This window comes from Mandrillus leucophaeus, unplaced genomic scaffold, assembly GCF_000951045.1.
Source record: "Mandrillus leucophaeus isolate KB7577 unplaced genomic scaffold, Mleu.le_1.0 Scaffold719, whole genome shotgun sequence".
NCBI lineage: Eukaryota > Metazoa > Chordata > Mammalia > Primates > Cercopithecidae > Mandrillus > Mandrillus leucophaeus.
Window position 1 is genome coordinate 108,332 of NW_012107797.1, and position 18,903 is coordinate 127,234.

Consider the following 18,903-nt stretch of genomic DNA (forward strand, 5'->3'; position numbering starts at 1 on the left):
CGCCAGGACGCCGCGAGAGCGCACAGGGAAGGTAGCCGCAGGACGCGGGGCGAAGAGGGCTGTGGGAGGGGGCGCTACCTGTGCCCGGGTCCAGTCCCCAAACCAGCAGCAGCAGCACCGGTAGGACGAGCGGAGGCAGCAGGGCGCCGTCACACATGGTACCCGGGACCGGCAGCCCCCGGACCGTGGCGGCGAAGCAGGAGCGCGCTAGGCGGCGGCGCCAGCCGGAGTGAAGCCCTACAGCCTTTGGAAAAAGTAATTAGCGCTGCGGACAAACCCAACGTGGTAAACCCCGAGCCCCGCCTTCCCCTCGGAAAGCGGGAGGGGATTGGGCCCTCGCTTTCCTCCGCCCCGCCTCCTCCTTCCCTACTGGTTGGGATGGGTCGAAACCATAGTGCGTAGTTAGGTTGTCAGCACTTTCTTACACGTGGTTTCTGGGCAGTGGCAGGGACACGGCACCAGGAGGCGCGCGGGAGCCGACCAGGGCCGTGAGACCCTGGAAGAGCCGGAGGATGCGGTGCTGGTCTTCAGAGCTTGTCCTCATTTTTTGGAAATCTTCTCTCAGCCTGCTGCCCAGTTTCCCGGGAAGATAGGCCGGAAATCGCCCCGGCCAAGCGGTTTCATCCAAAACTGCATATACTCTTTACATCTAAAGTTAGGTTTTAGTTGTTTGTGGCTGGAAAGACTCCCAGTCCACTTTCCCGCACACCTGAGTTTGCACCTGAAGGCTATATCCGCGGCATTTATCCAAACTCTTCACACGTCCTGTCGTCTTTAATTCCACAGGATCCAGTGCAACAGGCATGCTTACACCCTCTTACAGATTGAAAAACTGAGGAAGAGAGAGAGCTTAAGGAAAAACGCTTAAGTTACCCAGAGAGTTCCTGTTGGAGCAAAGACTAGAATTTGTGGTCCTGATTTCTGGCTTGGTGCTTATTAACAGCAGGATCCCCCCGCCCCGAGGGAGGCAGCACTCAGTGTTACAGGTTAGGAAACTGAGGCACAGAGTCTCAAAGCCTGGACTTGAACGTGAGTCTCCCATAACAGAATGAGTTGATCCTTTCCTGCCAGAATATAACTGAGGTCTGCAGGGAAGGTGACTCCATTAACTTGCTGAATAGCATCTTGTAGAGGCTCATGCCTGTAATCCCAGCACTTTGGGAGGCCGAGGCGGGCGGGTCACGAAGTCAGGGGTTCGAGACCAGCCTGGCCAATATGGTGAAACCCTGTCTCTACTAAAACTACAAAAATTAGCCAGGCGTGGTGGCATGCACCTGTAGTCCCAGCTACTCGGAAGGCTAAGGCAGAAAAATCGCTTGAACCCCGGGGGCGGAGATTGAAGTGAGCTGAGATGGTGCCACTGCACTCCAGCCTGGGCAACAGAGCAAGACTCTGTCAAAAAAAAAAAAAATTAACTGAAGTGTAACCATAACCAATCTCAGGTTTCACTGCCCTTCCCTGTCCTTCCCTCTTCCATTTTATCAAAGCAGAAAGGTTATAGTTCCCCACTGGATGCTGCTTGAAGCCTGGGAATCTAAATTCATCACAGGATTATATATCATGTGAAGGAATCTATAACACTGTCCAGCTTCCCCGAAATATAATGAACCCCAAGGCTGAACAGTGGCCCTCCACAGAGGCTTGCCACAAAAGGGGCTGCCACTCACTGCTTGGCACCTACAGTTCTGGGGGCATCTGCACAGGTCCTGCTCTTGGCCAGGCCTGGGGCTGGGTTTCTCCCCCTTGCCTCTGTCCAGGTCAACAGCCTCAGACAACTGACAGCTCAGTAGCATTTTCTGGCAGCACAAGAAACCCTGGTGATTGAGGTGATAGATACCCCATTTACCCTGATGGGATTATTACTCATTGTATGGCCATATCAAAAAATTTCATGTATATACATTTTATGAACATATACACCTACTATGTACTCACAAAATATTATTTTTTTAAAGATACCACAGTAAGCTTCTTAGTGAATCTTTTTGTCAAAAAGAGCCATTTATAAGGCCTGCCACTGAAAACCATGGAGTATGGGCCACACCACCTCACAAGCACAAGTCAGCCCGAAGTAGCCATCACCAACCTATCAGATGATGCTCAAATGCTAAAATTAGTCCATAGGGACATGAAAACTAAAACAGAACGATACTGTTTTATCTCCCAACCAAAATTAAACAGCTTAGAAAAATCAAGAATTAAAGAGGACACTCTCCTGCCCATGGGTGGGAGTATAAATGGGCACGGCCACTTTGAGGAACAATTGGGCAAACTGTAAAATTAAAGTTTTACTTTAGTTTTAGTAAAACTAAAAATGCACACATTCTACAACTCTGTAATTCCACGCTGGTTAATTACTCCAGAGAAACTCTGGCACATGTACAAGAATGTTTGTTCACCAGGGCACCTTATTAAGAGCAAATAATTGCAAAAACTTGAATGTTCATCATTACATAAATGGCTACTTGAACACCATTAATTAAAAGAAATACAAAAATCTCATATGTGTAACAACGTGGGCAGATCTCCAAGATCAGTTACCAAATTTTTCAAAAAATCAAGTTGCAGAATGATGCACACCAAAAAAAAGTATATAAACACACAGACACATATGACATAGTCTACATGGATTCAGATAAATGTATGTAAAATCAAAGAGAAAAGTCTGGAAAAATACACACCAAACTTTGTTAGGGTTTATTGTTCTTTTTTTTTTTTTTATTAAATTGCATGTTGAGGAAAGATACTGCAAAAGGAATATAAAAACCTGGGACCCCAATTCACTCTGCCAAAAGAAAGTCAAGCTGAAAGCTGAGTCATGCAATAAGCTGCCTTTTCTTTTATTCCTAAGCAGATAGCTACAGATAAAAGGTTAAACATCTCCACAGGTAGCTGGTAGAGTAAGAGGGAGAAAGAAGAACTGGAAAAGTGACATGAAGGCAAGATGGTGTTCAGTGACTACATGTTGCTCCTGTCCCTGGATTGGATTCCAGCACCAGGGACCTGTGTCTACTGCTGCACTGTTACAATTATCATGGTTGATTCTGGATCTTCCAAAGTAGTGCTCCCTTGACCAGGGCCCAGTCTTCATTGCCACACCAGCAACTTCCAGCACCTGTTGCATGGAATCCTTACCTCTGCCCCGTGCCATCTGATCTCCTGCCAGGGCCTCTTTTTGGCAGACGTTAGCAAAAAGCCTAAGAAAATGTAAGGGAGTCAGAGAATGAAGGTTGCAGATGTTGAGCTTCATAAAAAAGCAGAACCTGGAAGTGGGTATGTGGGGCTGGGAGACAGATCCGCTAAAGGTCTTAATCTGGCCACCATGAATCTGAATTCCCTTTGCCCTTCATCCTTGTGTTCAGCGGTCATATTAAAAGTTTAAGCCTCCATGCCTTCAACTTTCTCTTTCACAGCATTTCCTCCATGATACTGTGAACTGCCTTCCGCTACCCAAATCCCAGATCCTCCTCAGTCTTGAAACCTTCCCACTGTGCCCTTAGGAGCTGCTGCTCCACAGCCTAGATCTGCTGCCTCTTCTCTGAGCATTCTGTAGTTACGAATGGAACTCCTTTGAAAATGTAAGGTGGCAACAAAATTCTACATTTCTCAGCATCTTTTTTCCCCTAAGGATGGTCACTTGTCACAGGTCTGGCCACTGTGATAGAAGAAGCTACTGGCTAGAGTTCTAGGAGAGTTCATTTGAGGAGCTTCCTTCTGCTGCTGTATACCTTTTTTCACTGTGTCTCTTCCTCTTTGCTCCTGACTGGAATTTGCATGTGATTGCTGGAATTCCAGCAGCCATCTGGTAATCATGAGGAAGAGTGCCATACCCCTGGGAAGCAAAAAGCTCAATGAACTCTGGGTTGCTGATGACATCTTGGAGTCACCATGCCAGACCTGAGCTCTCTACTTCTGCACTTTTTGCTATGTCAGAAGAAATTATACTCTTGTCTCTTTTAAGCTGTTGCTATTTGGGTTATCTGTTATATGCAGCCAAACTCGACCCCTAACAGATACACATATAAACAACTCCCATCCCCTACCCTGGGCTCTGGGCTCCACAATTTCCTCCTTTAGTGACCTTCTGTGCTACGCTGCCCCAACTGTCCACTCTCAAAGTCACACCCTACACTTTGTCATCACCCCTAGCTATTCCACCTTCCAAAACTTGAACATCCACCTCTAACCACAGTTTCTTGTCCTCCCAGCATGCTCTTCCAAATGCTTCTACCTCAGAAGGTCTCTCAGTCTGAATCTCCCAACCCACCAGCTCTCTTCACTTGCGTCCCTATCCATTCCTTGCATTCCAGGCCCTGTGACTCTGAAAACATGCTTGCCAATATGCTCAGCACCCTCCCCTATGCCTTTTCACTGCAGTTGTCAGGCAGAACTACAGGCCTGGGTAAACTCAACCCTCTACTCTCACTGAGCGTGTGGTTGAGCTCCGAACACCACAGGAGCCAAGCATGCAACAGGGAAATCTGCAGTCACCTTCTTCATTTGAGCCATCGCCAGGTCCACCATTGTTACTACACTCCTCTGCTCAACTCCCCTTTCTCTCAATGCGTGATGATCTCGAACCCTCCCCTTCTCAACTTCGCATTCCTCATCTCATCACCTTCTTTTGGCAGCAGACAAGCACCCACTTTAGAGAGACATCCCCTAGTCCAGAGTCTTAGCCATGGTTTGAAGGTTTATGTCTCTCCAAAATTCATGGTGAAACTTACCTCATTGTGCTGGTATTAAGAGATGGAGCCTTTTGGGTTAAGGCCCAAAGTCATGAGGATTCTGCCCTCATGAATGGAATTAATGCCCTTATTAAAGAGACTCAAGAGGGCTTCCTGGCCCTTTTGCGTTGCATCCCTTCTGCCATATGAGGACACAGCATTTGTCCTCTTCAGAGGATGCAGCAACAAGTTGCCATCTTGGACACAGAGAGCTTACCAGACACTGAATCTGCTGGCACTTTGACTTTGGACTTCCCACCCACCAGAATTATGAGAAATAAATGTGTATTATTTATAAATTACCAAGTCTAAGCTATTTTGTCATAGCAGCAGGAATGGACTAAGGCACTCCTCCTCCCAGCTCCAGACCATGTATCCAGCTGTTCAGCTGACCACTACAAAGAACGAGACCATGGAATGTGATCCAGTTTCAAGGAGGGATGAGAATGTTTCAAGTCTGCTTTTGCTTTTGTTTGACCTACAATTAAGAAATCATCCAGTGGATGATGGAAGGATCATGGGACACTGATATCATTTGGGTACACATTGTACTTGTTTGGTTAACCCTATTTGGATAAACTGTTGTATGCAGCCAAGGTCATCTATGATCTAATGTCTTCATTAGAAGACACTATTCACCAGAGTACTACTTCTCCTGCCCAAGCTCCTGATGAGGATTGGCCAGCTGAAAATCAGGGTTAAATCCAATTCCATAACCCAAGGAACAGCTACTCCCTGATGCTGAACAAGGCCAAAGCCATATACTGTGAACAAGCACAAAACAGAGCAAGCGAAGCCCAGACCTAGCTGCCTCACCTGAGGGTGACTTATTAGCAAAGAAAACATTTTCTTTTTGGAAAAGAGTTTTAGATTGGCTTCAATGCTTGGACAAAAGAGGTCAGCCCTGCAAGGTCCATGACACTGAGCATAGCTACAGTGTATTGAAAGCAGGCATTGCTGATGCCCACACAGCCCTAAAAATTGCATCTCAGTGCCCATACAATGTATAAGTTTAGGCAATTCAACTTCATGGTGAACTTTTCAAGGTAAATTAGTTGAGAAATATCAAAAAAGCATTTGCCAAAGTAACACTTTGACGTTTCAAAGAGTTGATCTAGAACCAACCTTTCATATAGTGGTTGAATAGTGAGACCAGTTCCTGCAGATGACACACCTGCTATCTGATGATGGAACCACACCATCCCCAGAAAAAAGCCCCATTATCCTGTGTTCTGGAACAGAACAACAGCATATCCCAAAGTGGTCCTGAATAAAATGTACATTATACATTAGGCTGTGCAGGGGGTGATGGGGAGAGTCCAGGCCACATCCCTACATCACTCTCATCACAATTATGATCTGATTTACAGAAAACAATATCTTTGAAGTGGCATTAAAGTGAAACTTCTGGATGAGCAAACATGGGCAGAGGTCTACATTTAACTAAGTAGCTTAATTTATAAAAATGTCTGTCCTCAGTCAAAGGCCAAGGAAAAAGCAATGGTAACTGCATTCATTCATGTACTCATTAGCTCCTTCAACTCTTTTTCAGTGCCTACTTTCTGTGTGCCACGTACTGAGATGCCAAATGAAGAGGCAGCAGCATATAAATTGCACTTTTTTCCCACTGTTTTCTATAGAGCTCTGTTATGAACTAGACACTGTTCCTGGTGATGGGGATTTGGAAATGAAAAAGTAACTTCTCTGCGTTCTATCTAGTGGGGGAAGGCAGATATAAAGAAATAATTTTGTGGGAATATAAAGTGGTACAGTCACTGTGGAAAACAGTATGACTATTCCTCCAAAAATTAAACACAGACTTACCCTACGATCCAGCAATTCCATTTCTGGATATATACACCAAAGCTTTGAAAGTGGGGACACAAACAGGTATTTGCATACTCATATTCATAGCAGCATAATTCACAATAGCCAAGGAGTGGAAGCAACCCAGGAGTCCATCAACAAAGGAGTGGATAAGCAAAGTGTGATCTCTTCAGTCAATAGAGGATTATTCAGCCTTAAAAAGGAAGGAAATTCTGACACATGCCACAACATAGATGAACCTTAAAACATTATGATAGGTGAAATAAACCAGTCACAAGGGACACATACTGTAAGATTCCTCTTCTGTGAGGTACCTGGAGTGGTCAAATTTATGGAGACAAAAAGGAGAGTGGTGGTTGCCAGGGGTTGAAGGGAAGGGGGAATAGGGAGTTAGTGTTTAATAAGTCCAGAGTGTTTTGGGGATGATTAAAAAGTTCTGGAAAGAGATGGTGATGCTTGTGTCATAGGATGAACCCTGAAACTGGGGTTCAGCCTGGGAGGCTACGTGGGTTCTTGGCTACATGAAGGAAAGAATTCAAGAGCGAGTCAGCAGAGTAAAATGCAAGCACATTTATTAAGAAAAGCAAAGGAATAAAAGGGCGGCTACTCCATAGGCAGAGCAGCAGCATGGGCTCTGCCTATGGAGTAGCCGCCCTTTTATTCCTTTACTTTGGTTATTTTACTTTGGTAAATTTATTCCTTGGATAAAAGTATCCTTACTTCGGTTATTTATTCCTTTTCTTTGGTATAGTTATGGTATTTTTTTATTATGTGATAAGCAAAGAGTGTATTATTCATGAGTTTTCTGGGAAAGAACTGAGGGTTCCTCCCCTTCTTAGACCACATCGAGTGACTTTTAGACATTGTCATGGCATTTGTAAGCTGTCATAGCACTAGTGGGAGTGACTTTTGGCATGCAAATACATTATAATTTGTGTATAATGAGCAGTGAGGACGAGCAGAGGTTGCTTTTGTCACCATCTTGGTTTTGGTGGGTTTTGGCCAGCTTCTTTACCGCATCTTGTTTTATCAGCAGGGCCTTTGTGACCTGTATCTGGAGAAACCTCCTCTGAGATGCAATTCATTGGTTCCTGGGGTAACCAACCTGCCTCCTTGGCAGCCAATGACTCATCCGGTGACTAAGAATGCCAACCTCCTGGGAATGCAGCCCAGCAGGTCTCAGCCTCATTTTGCCCAGTCCCTGTTCAAGATGGAGTCGCTCTGGTTCCAACACCTCTGAGAGCTGCCAGACAATGTGAATGTATTTAATGCCACTGAACTTACAAATGATTGAAATGGTAATTTTATGTTATGTACATTTTACTACAGTAAAAAATGTTTTGGAAAAGAAATCATTACTTTTTTTGCTAAGATCTTGTTTCATCTTAACACACACACGAGATGCCTTGTCTTAATTTTGTGGACAGGCAAGGCTGAATTTCGTTTCACAGATGGAGGACTGAGATATGGGGACAGAGGGCGGGAATTAAAAACAAGACAAACAAGAGCCTTATAGGGGCAGTGTCCTTCTGAATCTGATCCCTGTTGTCTTGAGAGCTGCGGTGAGGGAAACTCGCCTTCAGGGTCCTCAGGGTCAAAGCAATTTGTTGCCCTTGAAATAGACAAAGCTCCTAACCTTTCCAGCTTTTTATGAACAGCTCATTATGATGGGCAGTGACTTTTTCCGACCCTGTTTTCAGGAGCTGACTCCTGGCGGGTTGGTTGTAGGGGCTCTCTTGGGTGCTTCACACACGGCAGTCCTGTTGGGGTGAAGGTCACCATCACTGTGATAATTATTGCTGTTGTCATTGAAACTACCCAGCCCTAAAACAGCATGGGCTCTGCCCAGAGCCTCCGTGCTAGAAGCCCACACTTAGAAATAGAGGGCCGAAGACAAAAGAGGACTGCGGGTTCTTGGGCCAAACTTGACCCTTTCAAATCCCCCAACTCGGGGATTTCGTTAGCTGGGGATTGGTGTGCCCGGATTCCAAGACCCACGCGTAAACTCTCTTTATAGGTGGAAGAAGGCCTTTGCCCCAAGGCATCGAGAGATAAAGGTGAGAGAACAAGGGTACGTGGGGGATTCCACCACAGCCTCCTCTGAGACTCTCTTCACATTGGTTCCAGGAGTAACCGACCCCGATACCTGGCAGCCAATGAGATGCCACATCCCCTCCAGCAGGGGGCGGCCGGCCAGCGTCAGTCCTGTCTTCCTAAACGAGCATTGGTGGGAAACGCAGGCACCAGCTCCCTCCCTGCTCCAAAGCCCTGTTTTTCCAATTTGTATTTCACTACTTTCCTGTTGAGCTTGGATTCCAGCCTCAAATTCCGCGATCTGGCCAGCATCCTAATCCCCGAGTGAATCTTGCCAACCACTCTGTGGGGCCTGTGTGCTTCCTCCTGGGTTCTAGGGCGCTGGCAGCGTCCGCTTCACCATGAACGGGCGCCCCAGCCTCCTGAGGCCTTCTTGCCTGACTCTGGGAATGGCCACTGTCCAGAAATCCCCGCGGCCCTCCATGCTTGCTCAGTCAGTCAGGCCCTTGTGGGGATATTGCAGAACAAGTCCAAGTTACTATCCCTTTAAATACAAACTTTTCAGTCTAGCTATTACCAGTCCAATCCGGAGTGCCTCTGTGCCCTACTTTACCTGATGTGCCAAGCCATCAGCTTGGCTCTGCCCTCCACCAGGCGGTGCTACTGAAATCTCAGCCAGCCTCAGAGTTGAGTGTCCAGGGCCTTCAAATGTCCCCATCCTTGAAAAGGCAACTCCAGTGGCATCTTCTACAGGGAGACCAGAAGCAGCATCTGACCAGGAGACAGCACTGGCAGTCCCCATACAACTGAATCAGCAGGATGAGGGCCCTTCGTGTTAGGCACCAGCGGAGCTGCATCCCACCCCTCTCTTCCCCTGAGAACAGCTGTGAGAAGCTGCCTATTTTTCATCGTTCTGCAACACACCTTTCCCTTCCTTGGGATATTTCTCCTCTTTCAGCATTGCCCCATCAGGGTTCCAAAGCCCCGTTTCTCTCCTAGTTCTTTCTTTGCTCAAGAAAAGCAGCGTGTCTAATAAACTGAGCTATGTATGATTCACTGCCAGTACAGACTGAAAAACAAAATAAACTCTCATTCACAGTCCTTTGTTGCATAACATTAAGGACATGTTCTGAGAAATGCATTGTTAGGCAATTGCATCATTGTGCAAACAATATAGAGTGTACTTACACAAACCTAAATGGCACAGCCTACTACACACCCAGGCTGTAGGCTGTGCTCCTAGACTACAAACCTGTACAGTGTAGTACTGAGCACTGTAGGCAACTGTAACACAATGGTAAGTATTTGTGTATCTCAACATAGAAAAGACACAGTAAAAATACGATATGAAAGATTAAAACTGGTACAACTGTCTAGGGCACTTACCATAAGCTTAGAGCTTACGGGACTGGAAGTTGCTCTGAGTGAGTCAGTAAGTGAGTCATGAATAAATATGAAGGCCTAGGACATTACTGTACACTACTGTAGACTTTAAAACCCTGTACACTAAGCCTACACTCAATTTATTTTTAAAAATTTTCTTTCCTTCAATAATATATTAACCTTAGCTTACTGTAACTTTTCTACCTTATGAATTTTTAAATTTTTTGACTCTTTTAATAACAGCTTAAATACAAACACATTGTACAGCTATACAAAAATATTTTCATTCTTCATATCCTTATTCTATAAGCTTTTTTCCTGTTTATGAAATTGTTTATTTTTTACTTTTTAAACTTTTTGTCAAATACTAAGACACAAACACACATTAGCCTAGGCCTATACAGGGTAAGGATCATCAATATCACTGTCTTCTTTCACATCTTGTCCCACTGGAAGGTCTTCAATGGTAACAACACACATTCTTAGTAAATGCAAATAGTCATGGCTCAAATTGATGTAGTAATGATAGACTATTCAATACGTGGTATTGGACAGCTGTTTATATACTCGTACAAACCTAGTTAGATTCTGTGGTGGTTCAAAAGTATATCCTCTAATTATGACCTGCTTGCCTTCAACAGGTGTACCTAATTCCTCTGCCTGGAAAGTGTGCTAGAATTACTGACTTGCTTCTAATGAATAGGGTATATTGGGAGTGATGCTTTGTGAGTTCTGAGACTAGGTCATAAAAAGGATAGAACTTATTCCTGAATGTTGTTCTTGGATCACTTGCTTTTTTGGGAACCACCAGCCATGTCACGAGGACACTCAAGCAACCCTGCAGAGAAGCTCATGTGTGGAGAGGCACTTCTTGGAAAGGAGGCCAACTTGCCAGAACCAACTAACTTGTCATGTGAGTGAGTCATTTTGGAAGCAGATCCTCTAGCCTCAGTCAGGCCTTCCAATGATTTCAGTCCCCAGCCTTTGAGTCTGCCCCAAACACCATGAGTAGAGACAAGCCCTTCCCACTGTGTCCACCCTGGCTGAATTCCAGACCATTAAAAAAACAAGAGAAAATAAATTATTATTAGTGTTTTGAGTCACTAAGTTTTGGGCTAATTTGTTATGCAGCAATAGCTAACAACTACAGAGTCATAACACAAACTAAAATTAATTCTAAAGCACGTTAAAGATTTATATGAAAGCATTCATCTGATGGAGGTATGCAGGAAGTGGCCATAAAAAAATTTAGGGCACCCAAAAGCAACCTGTAGGCTGAGCAGGGTAAGTACATCTGCAAGAGCAGCCAGATGGCTGGTTGATCCCTGTGTGTGGCCTCTCTACCCACCCATGGTATAGGTCCAGGAATGGAACTGTTTAGCTTCCCTAGGAAACAATGAATGTGGTGCTTGCATTGTGTTGTTGACACCATCAGAGAGGAAATGGAAGTCCCAGTGTCCAGAAGCTAAACAGAAACACACACACACAAAAGACAGAAGGAAAGAAAAAAAGGGCCAAAATATCACACAAGAAGGGGAAATATAGTCATGATACATGCTTAGCTTCAGAAAAGATTTATATAACATCTATATCAAAATCATAATGTAAACACTGTGCAATGATTTTCAACTTTTAGAATCAACCAGAAAGAAATAGCAAAATATATCATTCTGACTGCAGAATCAATTGTAAAAGTTGTAATCCATAACAATGTCAAAGTAAAAGAGTAGATAACAAAGGAGAAGAGATGGAAGTTAAAAAGAAATTAAGAAATGTATACAGGGCAAGTTCCTTCATCTTCCAAAGTGAAGAGAAAAATATTGCCTATAGTTGATAAAACAAGAAGTAAAGATATACATGTATACTTTGAATTTACAAAGGTAATTAATAAAAAAAAATAAAAGTCTCATATTGGGATGGGAATATGATAAAAAAAATGAGGTAAATCCTTATCCATCATTGTAGTACATCACTTGCCATATCTAGTCTTGACATATAAAAATTATTAAGAACAAATTTTTAATGGTATGAAGAAAATGATCAGAAAAACTAAAACCAGAAATAGTTAAAAGGATTGCTTTCAGCAGTGAGTCTAGGGTAGAGAGATTTGGGCAAGGCGTTATTATTTCACACTTTAGGAACTTCTATATCATTTTCTTTAACTATTGAATGTATTACTTTAAAAAATTAATAAATATTTTTTTAAATTCCAGAATGGTTCTTCCTTTAATATACATATTATCTTTGTTTTTACAACTAGGATGGCATTTGTATAACTTAACTTACACAAATAAGTATTTAATTCTTACAATAATTCTGCCAGGAAAAAATTATTATCTCTCACTAATAAGTGGGAAAAGTGAGCTGAGAAATGCTAATGACTTGCCCAAGATGACTCAATAAGTTATTTCTTTGAGAGTCATAAAATCTTAAAATATTGACTATGTCTCACAAATGTCTCATGAAGAATCTCACTTTATAGATAAAAATGTAATGTCAACAAAGATACAAAATTTCCCACTGGGTCACAAGGATTTAAAGAGTGAGCATGGTTCCTATTTCTCTGTGGGACATGGTGACCATCTATGTATGCGTCGGAAAGCTAGAAGCAGGAGGAACTAGGCAAGAAGCAGTGATCTAACCATAACCCTTTGACATAGGTGTTATTATTAACCACATTCTATACTCAGGGCAATAGTGCCAGAAATAAGCATTGTGTTTATCAAGGTTGCACAGATGGTCAGTGGTGGAACTGGAATTTGACTCAAGCTCTGGGATGCCAGAGACGTGCCCTCTATCATTAAGCAGGGAAATGGGAAGAAAAAGGGAAGTCCAACTTACCTATGAATGGATCACGTGATGGTTGTAGTGATTCTCTGACTACAGAGTCTAGGACAATGCTTTTCTCTTCTCAGATTCTTAGTTTTCTTATCTGTAAAATGAGGAGTTGAGATAGATTACTTCCCATTTATGCTCGAACTTGTAATGCAGCAATTCAAACAATTATTGGAAACAGAAACAAGGACCTGGGAGAGCCCTGGCACATTATACGCACTTGGTTATGTTTACTGAATAAATGACTAAATAAAGAAAACAATTTGATAAAATTAGAAATTTCTGAAGACTCCATGAACTGTCAAGTGGCCAGAGATAAGAAAGCATAAAATCCATCTCTCTCTGGATTCACTGACTGTCATTCTTCTCTGAAGTAACTTCGATTCACCAGGTTCATGTAGGGTCGATTAAAAACAATAATAACGGCAACAAAAGTCCAGATGTAAAAGTTTGCCCTGCTATCTAGAGAGGGAAGGGATAAGGAAGGCTTTGTTCTTTAAATAACCCTGGGATTTCTTTGCAACAGTCCCCGTCTGGGCACCACATCTCAGGAGTGTGTATTTTAACACCCAACACCTAAGCCAATTGACACATAGCAAGTACTTGGTAAGAAATATTATCCAACTCACCAGCAGTTTACGGGTTTCTCCCCCTTCTTATATATGTCACCTAGAACTTTCTTCCAAAATCAATTAAGCTTTTAAATACAAAGCTGGGCAGAAAAACTATGATCAGATCTCAATAACTAGATTGTATTTATCCAAAATCCTTGGTTGCGAGTATCAGAAATAAACTGAGCTCAAGTGATCACAAAGAAAGTGTTTGTCTGATATTCTAAAATCAATCATTGGAATTCTCAATATTAACAGACTGTAAAGGAGAAATCACATGGTCATGTCAGAAGACACAGAAAAAGCCTCTGATAACACCCAACATCCGTTTCTGATTAAAAAACAAACAAACAAACAAAAAACCAAAAAGGTCTCAGCTAACTAACAACAGAGGAGACCTTCCTCAACCTGATAAAGGACATCTATGAAAAAACCTACAGATAACATCATACTTAATGGTGAAAGACTGAAATGCTTTCCCCCTAAAATCAGGAACATGGCAAGGGTGTTGGCTCTCACCATCTCTTTTCAACACTGTACAAGAAATTATAGCTGATGTAGTCAGGCAAGAAAAATAAGTAAAAGGAATCCAGATTGGAAAGGAAGAAGTAAAATTGCCTTTATTCACAGACACCATGATCATCTTCATAGGAAATCCACACCAAAATTTACTAAGACTAATAGTAAGTTCAGCAAGACTGTAGGATATAAGATCAATATACAAATTTCAATTGTATTTCTATATACTAGCAATGAATAAACATCAGAATTTAAAAACAATATTAACAATAGCATAAAATAGCATAAAAACAATAGCATAAAATACTTAGGGATAAGTCTGACAAAAGATGTGAAAGACCTGGATATTGAAAACTATAAAATATTGCAGAGAAAAGTTAAAGAAAGAAATAAAATTAGGCATACTTAACCAGGTAACCCTGGGGCAAGTATTCTTCCTCCCTATTCAACTGCAGCTGATGCACTCCTGAAAATAACACCTCCTGGCTGGAGGCCAACCAACACAAAACCAGTGCACTAAACAAAAATACAACCAAGGACCCTCAGAGTCCACTTCACTCCCCTGCTCCCTCCACTGGAACAGGTGCTGGTATCCACAACTGAAAGACCTGAAGACAGATCACATCATAGATTCTTTGCAGACACTCCCTAGTACCAGCCCAGAGACTGGTAGCTCCACTGAATGCTACACTCAGAAGAGCAAAAACAATCACCGCACTTCAGCTCTCAGGAAGCCCTATTCCTAAGGGAAGAGGGAGAAAACCACATAAAGGGAGCACCTAGGGGGACAAAAGAATCTGAACAGCAGCCCTTGAGTCCCAGATCTTCCCTCTGACATAGTCTACCCAAATGAGACAAAACCAGAAAAATAATTCTGGTAATATGACAAAACAAGGTTCTTTAGTAGCCCCAAAAAAATCGCACCAGCTCACCAACAATGGATCCAAACCAAGATGAAACTTCTAAATTGCCAGAAAAAGATTCAGAAGGTTAAGCATTAAGCTAATTAAAGAGGCACCACAGGGGAGAGAGACAGAAAGAGAGACAGAAAGAGAGAGAGAGGATTCTCGCTAAATCATTCTATGAAACCAGTATAACCCTAATACCAAAACCAGAGAAGGACATAACAAAAAAAGAAAACTATATACCAACATCCCTGATGAACATAGATGCAAAAATCCTCAGCAAAATACTAACTAACCAAACACAACAGCATATCAAAAAGATAATCCACCATGATCAAATGGGTTTCATACCAAGGATGCAAAGGTGGCTTAACATCTGCAGGTCAATAAATGTGATACACCACATAAACAGAATTAAAAACAAAAATCAAATGATCATCTCAATAGATGCAGAAAAAGCATTTTTACAAGATCCAGCATCTCTTTATGGTTAAAACTCTCAGCAAAAATGGCATAGAAGGGACATACCTTAAGGTAATAAAAACTATCTATGACAAACCCACAGACAACATTATACTGAGTGGGGAAAAGTTGAAAGCATTCCTCCTGAGAACAAGAACAAGACAGGGATGCCCACTTTCATCAGTCCTATTCAACACAGTACTGGAAGTCCTAGCCAGAGCAATCAAGACAAGGGGAAGAAACTGAGCACATCCAAATTGGTAAAGAGGATGTCAGACTCTCACTCTTTGCTGATATGACCGTATACCTAGAAAACCCTAAAGACTCATCCAAGAAACTCCTAGAACTGGTAAATGCATTCAGTAAAGTTTCAGGATACAAAATTAATGTACACAAATCAGTAGCTCTGCTATACACAAACAGCAACCAAGCTGAGAATTAAATCAAGAACTCAATCCTCTTTACAATAGCTGCAAAACAATAAAATACTTAGGAATATATCTAACCAAGTATGTGAAAGACCTCTACAAGGAAAACTACAAAACACTGCTGAAAGAAATCAAAGATGACACTAACAAATGGAAATACATCCCATGCTCATGGATGGGTAGAATCAATATTGTGAAAATGGCCATACTGCCAAAAGCAATCTACAAATTCAATGCAATTCCAATCAAAATACCGTGATCATTCTTCATAGAACTAGAAAAACAATCCTAAAATTCACATGGAACCAAAAAAGAGCCTGCAGAGCCAAAGCAAGACTAAGCAAATTTGAAAGCATCACATTAACTGACTTCAAACTATACTATAAGGCCATAGTCACCAAAATAGCATGGTACTGGTATAAAAGGCACACAGACCTATGGAACAGAATGGAGGACCCAAAAATAAAGCCAAATACTTACAGCCAACTGATCTTCGGCAAAACAAACAAAAGCATAAAACGGGGAAAGGACACCCTATTCACAAAATGGTCCTGGGAGAATTGGTCAGTCACATATAGAAGAGTGAAACTGGATCTTCATCTCTCACCTAATAACAAAAATCAACTCAAGATGGATCAAAGGCTTAAATCTAAGACCTGAAACCATAAAAATTCTAGACGATTACATTGGAAAAATGTTTCTAGACATTGTCTTAGGCAAATACTACATGCCCAAGAACCCAAAAGCAAATGCAACAAAAACAAAGACAAATATATGGGACTTAATTAAACTAAAAAGCTTCTGCACAGCAAAAGAAATAATCAGCAGACTTAACAGACAACCCACAGGGTGGGAGATAATCTTCAGAATCTATACATCTGACAAAGGACTAATATCCAGAATCTACAAAGAACTCTGACAAATCAGCAAGAATAAAACAATCCCATCAAAAAGTGGGCTAAGGACTTGACAGACAAATTCTCAAAAGAAGATATACAAATGGCCAACGAGCATGTGGAAAAATGGTCAACATCACTGATTATCAGGGAAATGCAAATCAAAACCACAATGTGATACCACCTTGCTCCTGCAAGAATGGCCATAATCAAAAAATCAAAAAATAATAGATGGTATGGATGTGGTAAAAAGGAAACACTTTTACACTGTTGTTGGGAATGTAAACTAGTATAACCAGAGTGAAAATCAGTGTGGAGATTCCTTAAAGAACTAAAAGTAGATCCATAATTTGATCCAGCAATCCCACTCCTGGGTATTTACCCAGAGGAAAATAAGTCTTTATACTAAAAAGATACTTGCATACGCATGTTTATAGCAGAACAATTTGCAATTGCAAAAACATGGAACCAGCCCAAATGCCCATTTGTTGAGGGAAGTCAGGGACCCCGAATGGAGGGACCAGCTGAAGCCATGGCAGAAGAACATAAATTGTGAAGATTTCATGGACATTTATTAGTTCCCCAAATTAATACTTTTATAATTTCTTACACCTGCCTTTACTGCAATCTCTGAATATAAATTGTGAAGATTTCATGGACACTTATCACTTCCCCAATCAATACCCTTTTGATTTCCTATGCCTGTTTTTACTTTAATCTCTTAATCCCATCACCTTCGTAAGCTGAGGAGGATGTTTGTTGCCTCAGGACCCTGTGATGATTGTGTTAACTGCACAAATTGTTTGTAGAGCATGTGTGTTTGAACAATATGACATCTGGGCACCTTGAAAAAAGAACAGGATAACAGCAATCTTCAGGAAACAAGGGAGATAAGACTTTAAACTCTGACTGCTGGTGAGCCGGGTGGAACAGAGCCATATTTCTTTTCTTTCAAAAGCAAATAGGAGAAATATCTCTGAATTCTTCTTCTCATCAAGGAACATCCCTGAGAAAGAGAATGTGCCCCTGAGGGTAGGTCTATTAATGGCCCCCATGGGGGCAGCCATCTTTTACGGTCAAAGCCGAAGGGATGAAAATAAGCCCCAGTCTCCTGTAGTGCTCCCAGGCTTATTAGGATGAGGAAATTCCCACCTAATAAATTTTGGTCAGACAGGTTGTCTGCTCTCAAACCCTGTCTCCTGATAAGATGTTATCAATGACAATGCATGCCCAAAACTTCATTAGCAATTTTGATTTCACCTTGTCCTGTGGTCCTATGATCTCACCCTGCCTCCATTTGCTTTGTGATATTAATACCTTGTGAAGCATGTGATCTCTGTGACCCACACCCTATTCATGCACTCCCTCCCCTTTTGAAAATGGCTAACAAAAACTTGCTGGTTTTACGGCTCGGGAAGCATCACGGAACCTGCCAACATGTGATGTCTCCCCCAGACACCCAGCTTTAAAATTCCTCTCTTTTGTACTCTTTCCCTTTATTTCTCAAACCAGGCAAGACGCTTAGGGAAATAGAAAAGAACCCACGTTAACTATCCAGGGCAGGTTTCCTCAATACTCATTAATCAATGAGTGTATAAAGAAAATGTGGTATACTGATCCCACAGAAATACAAATTACCATCAGAGAATACTGTAAACACTTGTATGCAAATAAACTAGAAAATCTAAAGAAATGGATAAATTGCTGGACACATACACCCTCCCAAGTCTAAACAAGGAAGAAGTCAAATCCCTGAATAGGCCAATAACAAGTTCTGAAATTGAGGCAGTAATTAATAGCCTACCAACCAAAAAAAAGCCCAGGACCAGACAGATTCACAGCTGAATTCTACCACAGGTACAAAATGAAGCTGGTACTATTCCTTCTGAAACTACTTTAAACAATAGCAAAGGAGGGAATCCTCCCTAACTCATTTTATGAGGGCAGCATCATCCTGATACCAAAACCTGGCAGAGACACAACAAAAAGAGAAAATTTCAGGTCAATATCCCTAATGAACATCAATGCGAAAATCCTCAGTAAAACACTGGCAAACTGAATCCAGCAGAACATCAGAAAGCTTATTCACCACAATCAAGTCGGCTTCATCCCTGGAATGCAAGGCTCGTTCAACATACACAAATCAATAAATGTAATCCATCACATAAACAGAACCAATGACAAAAACCACATGATTATCTCAATAGATGCAGAAAAGGCCTTTGACAAAATTCAACATGCCTTCACGCTAAAAACTCACAATAAACTAGGTATTG

General features: G+C 41.9%; 1 pseudogene; it reads right to left on the reverse strand.

The window, feature by feature from the left end:
* Positions 1–8,148: 8,148 nt before the first annotated feature.
* Positions 8,149–9,072, reverse strand: LOC105528480 (annotated as a pseudogene).
* Positions 9,073–18,903: the final 9,831 nt, after the last annotated feature.